At 30.2% G+C, this 11,287-nt stretch overlaps 1 long non-coding RNA gene across 1 annotated transcript; it reads right to left on the bottom strand.

The window, feature by feature from the left end:
• Positions 1-11,036: 11,036 nt before the first annotated feature.
• On the bottom strand, positions 11,037-11,282 carry LOC123004007. Its single transcript, XR_006412668.1, has 2 exons — positions 11,225-11,282; positions 11,037-11,177 (listed from the first exon to the last, which is right to left on the bottom strand). It is a non-coding gene; the product is annotated as an uncharacterized LOC123004007 (long non-coding RNA).
• Between the last annotated feature and the right edge of the window lie 5 nt (positions 11,283-11,287).

Below are 11,287 nucleotides of genomic sequence, written 5' to 3'. Positions count from 1 at the left end.
GAAAATAAAAGTATTTTTCATATACCTTCGAGTGATTTAACCAAAATTGGAGCTCAATAAAACTCGTTCAAATACTATTCAAACACTCATGTTTTGGGTTATTTTAAATATCCAAATCAAATARTATGTATTGTAGTCCCTTCGGTTTCCGTTAACGAGCACATTAAAATCAATTTAAATAAATAAACTCAAGATTTACTAATTAAAACACCAGCTGTTCGTGGATTGTCAATAAATGTCAAAATGCTGTCAAAAGTGATCAGTGTATTTGTCAAGGTTACTTCGTTGTGCATAAAAGTTGAGTACACTCGTAAATTATGACCTTGAGAATTCTACTATCCAGAGAAATATAGTGTACTGGCATTAACCATCCCGGCCATCACAATATGATCTGAGAATACACCACGGAAATTTTCACACCGTAAAACAAATTTCCCTCCAAATTGTTGTTTTTTCTTCGTGTTTCATTATTTGCATTATAAAACTATAAACCAAATGAAAAATTAAAACGACCAAATCAAGAACATAACCTCAACTTTAAAATATTGAAACTAGTCACAAAAAAAACCTTATCAACCATTTGAAGTAGCATATGGTAATTTGTTGTTGTTAAAACTTGTAAAAAATAAGGCACGTTAAATGTTTATCTACATTTTTTTTTAATTACAAGAACGTCAAGAACCAATAGCACAACTTAACTTTAACATTTACATTACTTTTTTTTTTTTAATGATCGGGCTTTTGATTTTTGGCATCAAAAATATCTGTTAGTAGGCTGAAAACAAGAGTTATGACCCAAAAACTGGAAGGGTCCCATTGTCACCGGAAATCTATAGTTTTACAAGACTTCCGTTTACACCATATCAAAGAGTGTCTTTTTGTCCCTTGACATGCAAAGTTTCATAATAATCGGATAAGTGATAACAAAAATATTTCCAAAAAATCATTTTTCATGCCGATTTTTGGAAAGCTGTAATTTTTCTATTTATTGAGTTAGGTTAGTAAATACTGGCTCTCTATTCTCATTTGTAGAGGGGTATTCGTGGTTAAAATTATGCCACACATTTTTGAAACACCCGATATAAAACAATGTATGATTACACAAATTCCAACAGTTTGGAAGAGAAAACAACTCTAAAGAGACGTCATTTAATAATTTTATGTGGTGAAAGCGAACGTGTTTTAAATAGTCTATTTGACTAGTATGGATATTGTATGGCGCCTAATTTTATGTTTGAGTGGTCGATACCAACATAATACTCAAGGTTCTACTTACTGTTCTACATACCCGTTATCTCTTGCCTCTTTTTCTAAAGTTTGCGGTAAGGGTTTAAATGGCAGTATCGTATGTTAAAAACACAAAATAAAGTGTAATATGTATTTTATTTTTATTTTGTTTTTTTACTTTACTTGCCTTTTAATAATCCACTTCATTTTGCTAGGGCAAACAATAGAGAATTTTATAGACTTCAATTTGATGCTTTGATATTGTTTAAAATTTTTAGCGTACGTCCGTGAACCCGAAAAACAAAATTTGTAAAAAAAAAATTAATTGAAATCTTTTCACATGATAAAATTACTTATTTTTTTCTGGTGGTAACTGCGAAAATTGAATAATGTAAAAGTTTATAGATTTTGGGTAATTAATATAATATAATATACAGGGTGTATCAAAAATACGTGTGTTAATTTTAACATGTAACACATCTCGATAAATAATACATTTTTTCTATTTGTAATTTTTCAATAAAATCTTTTAAATTTGATTTAAAATTTGGAAAAGATAATATATCAAAACGTATACCCGCCTATGGATATCAAATTAAAAATTCCGAAATATTTTCGCTGTGATAGAAACGCAACAAGAACTGGATTGTTGTGATTATTTGTTAACATTGAACACAAAATTTACACAAAGTTATGAGAAAACAATAAAAACAAATAATTAGAATTTTGTAAAATGTTATAGAGAAAAGTTTTACTTGGTGAGTTCTTTCACGTGTTAAAATTAACACACGTATTTCTGATACACCCTGTATAATATAATAGAAGTATTAATATAACATTTTAATATTGAAAATTGGGAATTCTGGTAATTTATGGCCAAGTTTGGAATGATGTGTTGCTAATGCATTGACAAAAGAGCAGAGGTTTCATAATAGAGCCAAAGTGCGTCATAAATGTCATTGCGGACCTATTTCTACTATAAAGAAATTCTGGCATGATGACCAATTACCTCAATGCCCTATGATATTATTTGCTTTATAATATCCCCAAATATGTAGATTGTGGATGCTATAATAGAGTCTTAACAGCCTACACATTATAAAGAACAACACTTTTGCAATACAGAGAACAAAATTGTTAAAAAACACTTTCGTATCAAGAAATACTCCTAGATGCAAATAGACGTGGAACGATAATACCAATGCATCTTTATACACAATTTAAAAACATCATTGATATGAGCTTGGAAGCAGACACAAATGTGTTAACAAAATATAACAAATAGGAAAATTGTCGTAGAAAAACTAACATCTACAAAAAAATGTCTAATATGTTCACTTATTTTGTTATTGATTTTAAAATGACAACAAAGCTGCATTCACCAAATAATTATACTTTGGGTCGGTTTATAAAAAGCGTCATTAAGTTAATTAAAGTCAAATGTCAGATTAATTGATCACGTGACCGAAATGAACTAACCAGATGCTCAGATTCAGGGTTAATGGCGCTTTAACTTTTAACAACAAATTATTTTTTAATTCGCCATCTATAAGCCGACCCCTATACTTTGAAATGAAAAAAATTATAAAAACATGTTTTGTTAGTTTTAGTTTGGAAGAGAAACTTGAAATTTGAGGCACTAGTTTATAGAAAATTGCAGCATAAAAACAATCTTCTGAAAGTTTACTCCTTTATTCTTCAATAAAGCACCTGCTTATATTACAAATTATTGTTTTAAAAAATTATCGCAAATTAAACTTTGAAAACCCTTATCACTTTTTAATTCCTGAAAAACAACTTGAAAGAGAAAATTCCAGGATATAGTGCTACTTTCTTTAATAAAATTTTGCTTTTAAGTTGCGTCGATTCTTGTGCTTTTGAAAGGCATGTACAAACGAGACTAACTTTGTAGTGCAATATTCTAAATTTGTAAAAAGACGAGATCCTCCTGACACCACTCGAATATCCAATAACAAGACGTCATGAACACGGTTCGTATTATTCACAAGTCTGTGGATATTCAACTGGTGCTTGTAATTTGCTTGTAAAAGGCTGAAGACTTGTCGCCAGATGAGCAATGATTCCTTATAAGTAAAATAACGGTTTCGGATCTATTTAAGGCAAGATGATTGGTTCATATAATGTATGAACAATCCAACCACTTTACTTGTAAATGTTAAAGAAGTGATTTAATTAGCAATTGAAATAATTCACCTCTCCTACAGTTTAATTTAACTCCAGCAAAATATAAAAACTCCACTCTTATTTAACAATATTAAATACATATTTTAAAAGGAATTCCATGTACAAAAGTGATGATGCTTTTATCTTCATTTAAGCATAGATAAAAATAAAGAAATAATTTACTCTTGCTATGCGTTATTAGTTTATAGTTTGTAAAACGTTGAGTGCAGAAAACTTCAAAACCATTCAAAGCGTAATTTCTCTTTTTACTATGTAAAGGTTTTGAAGAGCTAATTACGTTAGTGTGAGGTGTAAGCAACAAGAATCTGGCTTGACAACAAGCTAATCTTCTTGCCATCATTAATTATATACCTTAACAATAAATAAAGTAACCGATTAGTAATGTGGTATTTTCAGATGTTTCTTCGCTTTCTTCAATACAATGAGTGTTTTCCAAACGTCTTATTATCGTAAATGTTAAAAAGATTCTCATGATTTAATGTTTCTTATTTCAGACACAAGTGTCGAAAGAAGCAAAAGATCACAAGTCATTTTTATCATGACCACATAAACAATAATTCTTTTTTATGTTAAAAACTACTACTCCTTGGACATTAGAAGACTAGAGAAAAAAGAAAATAGTACGTTATATCAACATGTATAAGTAATAAGAAATCAATCTATGTCTAAACTGTAATACCAATTCTGCTTTATTTCCTTGATATACAGGATGATTATAATAAATACAACATATATTTATAGTGGTACATGTCGAAAAGTTGTAGATACTTTTGATAAATAGTATATTACATAACGAGCACGGAAAATGCGCACAAGTGGGGAGTCTTCGCATGAGGCATGAGCCGTGCGCAGAAGCCCCACGAATATGTTAGATACTTTCCTGCGAGTTTTTTTACACTATTTTTCCTACGACATTGAAAAAGGTCATTTATGCAGAAACATTTATTTATTAGAATCAATAAAATTTATTTCAGTGTTATTGTAATAATCTAACGTAAAATCCCATGCAAAGTGCTATAAACTTACTAAAATCTCTTTGTAGCTCACAATTTGCCCGAAAATTTATGACGTTTCTATAGCTTTTGAGCGCTCGTTTCAGATAAACAAAATAACAACATACCTACTTGATAACAGTAAATTATTATGTTATATAATAACGTACGAATGGTCGACACATTAATGAAATTGTCAACTTTCATTCCATCTTTCTTGTAGAGTCCTAGAAAAATTTATTTCGGCGTCAGATTCAAAAAAAATAAAATTTTTCTTTAAACCTTAACTTTTTGTTTTACATCAGCGGTGATTCTTGGCCTATTCACTTTTTAAAAATAAATTTTTATAAATATTTTTTCCTTTTATTATTTCTTTATAAGCTAGTTGCAAAGAGTTTGGGTTTCAATGTTCAGCGAGGCAACGAATATTTTTCGTAAGTTTTTAATAATAAAACATCTAGAAAAGAAATTGGTGGTTCACATAATTGAGAAGGAAGGAGCTATTTCGAGAAAATGCATACTCATTGGGAATTTTCAATAAATTTGTACCTACATCGAATTTTGGAAAATTATCAACTGCCTACATATTATACGTATGTACATACCATTATATTCATATACAGCATCTGCAACGATAGATTACTCTGTTATAACGTGTTCATCTGATAACAGAACTATTGATAGTGAAGGCAAATTAAACAGTGTCAAAATTACAGTGAGCAAAATATTTTTTGGAACTGCTATTATTTTTGAGACCTAGCAACCAAATGCATTTTGTAGTAATGTCGGTAACAACCCTTCTACGATTGGTAAATTTAAAAGTCTGGTCAGTTTGTTCTGCAAGTATATTCTTCGCTTGCATTTGTTGTAAAATATTTCTTTGGAGCTTGAGTTCTGGGAAATCCTATATAATTATTAGAAACGTCTGCCTAAAGCTAATGTGCAAGTAAATAAATTACCAAAACTATTTAAAAACATGCCGACAGGATTTCTAACAACCGAGCTAGAATTGAATTTTTGTCATTGCAATAATTCCCTGTTGATTCAAATCTACAATAATAATATATCATTTGAAATATTCCGTAAAATAAAACGTGTGAATTATATTTCTATTGAAATAAGACGAGTTTTGTTTCCGATCGGCAATTCGATAAAATAACATACAGCTGGCCGATGATTCCAGTTCACAGTTTGCTTGGTTATCCTATGGAGGTTAAATATTTTCAATAACACGCCTAAATAAGGCAACATATAGTTAGGAATCTCTTTTCTTCGCATTATTTACCATACAATTTCAATATATGATGATATACGGACGGCTTGCATGGTAAATTGCGTCTAAGTGTGTATATAATATAGCTACACGTCTTGTGGTTGGCTATTTATCGACACTACTTTGTAATAGGAACATTATTCACATTAAGCTGTAACTCATCGTCTATGGCTATTTAACACATGTTTGCTTTTTTTGCAAACTTGCCAACTTCCCTCTAATTGATTGTCACATAAATAAGCGAGTAAATCCGTGGTCTGGCCACTAATGATGAGACATTTCTTACTCGTGGGCAATCTTAAATCCACCGTTAGATCTACTAGGGAATTAAAAACAGAAAGGTGTGCGTATGTAGCAATGCCTACAAGAGATTTAAGAATCTGATTAAAGTCGTCACTGAAATATTGAACACAAAGTTTTTCAGTCTTTACTTAATCCAAATCCAAATTAAATTTTCTATACAGGGTGCGCCAGAACTGGCTCCCCAGAGAAAAATGCAATGTATGGTAAGATACCAGGAACATGGAAAAAATGTAAAAAAAATCTGTCTATAAAAATTTCGAAGTTATGAGAGTTTAAATTTTACCCTTAGACTTTATTTATTTCTATTAGATAAATAATTTCACAAGTTTTTTGCTACATGTTATTAGAAGAGGAAACAAGGGTGCTGTATCCTAAATTCTAAAATTGTTTATGTTATTTGTGGCTTTTATTGGCAAAACTTTTATATTTTTACTAAATAATTTTAAAACCCTTATACATAATCATCAGTATCATTAAATAAACGTAAAAAAATAAAATATTTTTTTTTAACATTTCTCCATGTTTCTGGTATTTTATCTTACTTAAAATTATCCTCTGGAGCGCGAGTTGTGACACCCAGTATAAAAATGCTGAAAATGTAGGAAAAAGTGTGGTGTTACTAATGAGTAATTTTTTAGTACATGTTTTCATGAAACTGAAAACAATCGAATCTAGGATGATTTATACAGGCTGTTATGTAAATAGACCAAAATCTCTATAGGGTACCGATTCCTATGCGTGTAATAAGTAATATTTTTAATAACAATTCTTGTCTTATTTTATTTTGTCTAAAAACAAAAATCTTTTAAATTAACCAAATTTAAATTAACCAAATTAAGATTTCCTAAAAAATGTGTATCTAGTACTCTGACCAAAAACAATAATAACATTATAATTAAAAAAAAAATCTGTTAGTGTCAGTCTATCGAAATTAAAATCATTACTCAATCAATAATTAGCAGATTTACGTCAAAAAGGAACAAAGCAATTCGGAAGTGAAAAATTAATTTTTTTCATGACCTTCCATTTGCATTGCCTTTGACCGCATCTTGCAATTTTGTAATTATTAAAGGATTTATCAAAAGGAAAAAACGTTTTAACGTCTTGCTTGAAAAAAAATTCCTGGAGAGATTTTGGTCCATTTGAATAATATCCTGTATAAAACCACGAACAGCGGTCAATACCGAACACACATTTTTAACTGCTACTGGTCTAAACTGTTATGTTCAATAATTGTCTATCGTTTTACATGACAAGACTGTGAAATATTTGTCTTTGTTTATTGCCTATAACCTAAAACAATTTCAATAAACCTGACCTGACCTGACCCGACATGTGTTTTAATTGACTTTTAAAATTTAAAATTTGCAGCAGCAAATCATAAAGTCTATAAAACGTACCATTGGCAAATATTTCCAGAGTCACCCCCAATATATTTTTAACTTTCTCTTTGTGTTGTAGAAAGGTAGTGTTATAGACAGCAGATTATAAAGATAAAATTAACAATGTTTTTATAGAGTATTGTGATAACATTGTAATTATTACAAAGCAACGTCTTGCACTAGTAAGCAAGTAAATAATGTACTTCGTGAGAATGTCTCGCAGCAATCATTAATCAAAATTTTTGTGTTTATATTTTACGATACAATAATTAATAGCTTCTTCATTTACTTGTCTTTATAGCCAATTAGAAATACACAGAATGAGTTACAACACATGAAACCAATTTTATATATTTCAAAGATATTTTGAATTGATTATTTTTAAAAAGTCAAGAATTTAATTTATAGTTTTGTTACCGTTATTTTATATTTTAAGTGAACACAGTCCTTACATTGAAAGTAACTTACAAAGTGGTTCAATTCAGCTTTACATTCTTTGGCAATTATCTCGATTCTTTTATGATAATTACTTGATCTGAAGCTATTCATTACTTTCAACAAATGTCTTGAACGTGTCTTTTCTTTCAAATCGCGTATTGAACATTCTCCGCGTTATTCCAAGACAATAATTTTAAATACATTTGTTTTATTCACGGTATTTACAGTTAAATTTAATTAAATCATCAACGACAAGAATGTTGTTCATGCACATGACAAAACAGATCTGAATTATTTTACACTATAAAAACTTAAATTAGGTATGGCTTTCAGCTTTTTATTATTAATCTTACCGTATCATCATTATAATTTAGTTTTTCAATAGAGCTTACCAAGAAAAAACGTTGATTTGCACATCGATCAAAATAGTAGCTATCATTTTGGTGTCAGCTGTTTATAATAAAAATGTAACAATAAAACCTCTAAAGAACGTTTCTTGTTATTTCTCAATAGATTAGCGCAAATTAGTGACAATATAGATATCGTTGTATTTTGAATTAATAATTATTTGCACTTCAAGACATTCCTTTATACAGGGTGCGCCAGAACTCGCGTCCCAGAAAAAAATTTCAAGTAAGATAAGATACCAGGAACATGGAAAAAATGCTTAAAAAATTCTCTGTCAATCATACTGATGATCTTTTATATGTTTTTTTACAATTATTTATTAAAGGTACAAAAATTTTGCTAATAAAAGCCCCAAATAACATTGAACAGAGTTACAATTTAGGATACAGCTTTCTTGTTTCCTCTTCTAATAGTCTGTAGCAAAAAAACTTGGAAAATTATTTTTTCAACAGAAATAAATAGAGTCTCTCTCATAACTTCGAAATTTTTATAGATAGAATTTTTTGTTACTGTTACTGTTACTGGTATCTTATCTTACATGGTATTTTTCTCTGGGGCGCGAGTTCTGGCGCACCCTGTAGAAAATACGGCATACTTATACACAGACTCCTGTACTCCGGTTTTCAAAAAAATATTATAAGAAAAACTAGCAGCTTATATTTTTTTCTATGACATATTTCTGAGACACCTGTAAAATAAAATTTGAGACGTAACTACAAAAATTTTAAATTTCAAGAACCAAAAGTCATAATTTTTAAATTAGGTAAATGTAATTTTCGCCGTTATACAAACCTACATATTTGAGTAAGTTTTAAATGCCCATATATTTCTACAAAAATACTTTTACTCTCTTTTCTCACGAAACCATTTTCTGAGCCAGTTTGCGTAATTAAAAACTGACAGTTATTCATTAAAATTTTAAATCAGCCACAAGAACAAAATCCTGTTCAGGTCAGTGTCCTGTTATTTGTTTGGGTATGTCTCTGAGCATGAATCGACTTTGATCCTTCAAAAAACACAGTTTTTCATAACATAGTCATTAAAGAAAAAGTCATTGCTTTAAATTTTAGACGAAGATGCAAAGAAACAAATTAAAGTTGCTCTGGCGCTGAAAAAAAACTGAAAATACTAGTGTGTAGAAACTCCATGAAAATATTAATGAAACAATAGTTGTGCAATTTTTAATAGTTCATAGAAAAGTAAAAAAAAACTTTAGAAATCCCATTTTAAAAATTTACAATTAACCAATTTAATAACTTCTTTTTGTAAATTAATACCCCGTCTTGGTTGGATTTCCTGAAATACAGTAAAAAACTGAGAAATACTGAGAATAAAATAGTTTTTAGACTTACCATTTCTAACTTTGTTTTGATAACTTTTTCCGATTTTTATTTCCTCTTTGAGCTCAATTTTTTGTTTTATTCTCTTTTTTTGTGGTCAAAATAATTTCCATACGCTAGCGTCTGCAGCTTTTTTCATTACTTTGTATTATTCAACGAGGCAATTTGATGAATTTTACCATCTGCTCGTCTAAAAAGGAAGTGCCGTTTTTGTCTTTTTCGAAACCGCGCGCCAGGTGTTTGAGAGGAACCTCAGATTTTCGTCCGTTTCGAGACGATAAAACTGAACAAAGAACGGCTTCCTGCCGACTCGACGAACGGTTCGCACTCAATTTACCTAACTGATTAAAATACTGAAGCATCGGTCCAGTTCAATGATCTTGTCCGGACTCGAGCATCGTCATAGAGTCTGCCTTTCTCTCTCAAAGGCAAATCCTGTTGCAATTCCTGAAATCCTTGCTGATGATGGGCAGATTCGACTAAAAACAGGATTGTTAGACACTAGTTCACGTCGTTAACGAGATTACGACGATCCCATTGCCACTGCGGCCGATGAAAACCGATTTGGGTCATGACACTTGTATCAAATTCATTTTTAATTGTAAATCAGAGCTTATCTAAACAAACGTAAAGTGAAAAGAGAAAGTGCAAATGGCCATAACTCTGTTTTCTTAGAATATATTAATCTTATTTCATTAGCGATAAAATAGGCTAGTCAGTATGAGATTGACTGAACTTTGTAAAGTTTTTGCAATTTCACTCTTCCTTATTTGCGCTCTAATCATCAAACAGAACGTCAATGCTGTAAGAACTTGCGTTAACCGCATATTCTCACACTCTTAATTAGGTGCCTTGTCTCGTCTATAGTTTTACTACGTTTTACAAAAAGTGTTAATCAAATCTTGCTTGACAAAACTTTTACAATACACATATGTCACATTAAAATTAAAATTTCTTAATTTGATTTTGATTTTACTTTTTTGGAATTCATATTAGGTGCTCCGATGAATAAACTAATAAGGACAATTAATGAACAAAATAAACAAAATTTATTACAGAAATTACAAACATGTTTTAATTCGATCCCTTTTTAGAGTACATACTCCCATCGACTTGCTACACACATACAGGGTGCGTCAGAAAAAAATGCCATGTAAAGTACTATACCAGGAACATGGAAAAAATGTTTAAAAAATTCTATCTATAAAAATTTCGAAGTTATGAGAGTTTCAATTTTGAACTTTGACTCTATTTCTGTTGGAAAAATAATTTTCCAAGTTTTTTTGCTACTGGCTATTAGAAGAGGAAACAAGGAAGCTGTATCCAAAATTGTAACTCTGTTCAATGTTATTTGTGGCTTTTATTAACAAAACTTTTGTACCATTACTAAATATTTATGAAAAAACATATACAAGATCATCAGCATCATTAAATAGACATAAAAAATGTCAAATGTCAATATATATTGTAACGGTTTTATTTTGTTAATTTTATTTAAAACGTCCTAAATCTAATTACACTATATTTTCGCCGGTCTAGGGGGCGTCAGAGGGCCCTAGAGATGCTTGGGGACTGTAAGATCGTTGATGCAACCTCATCTAGCATTCAACTAAAAAGACCAAAACATAATAAAATACCGTATCGTGTTTACCTTACCTGCTCCCGTCATTTGGGTTTTAGAGTCATTTTCCGTTTTGTTCTTTTCGTACCGTTGGCCCC

The sequence above is a fragment of the Tribolium madens genome, unplaced genomic scaffold, assembly GCF_015345945.1.
Source record: "Tribolium madens isolate multiple individuals breed KSU strain unplaced genomic scaffold, Tmad_KSU_1.1 Scaffold_1;HRSCAF=32;Tcas5.2_LG8, whole genome shotgun sequence".
Lineage (NCBI taxonomy): Eukaryota > Metazoa > Arthropoda > Insecta > Coleoptera > Tenebrionidae > Tribolium > Tribolium madens.
The sequence above is the reverse complement of the archived record's forward strand: the minus strand, read 5'-3'. Positions and strand labels throughout refer to the sequence as shown.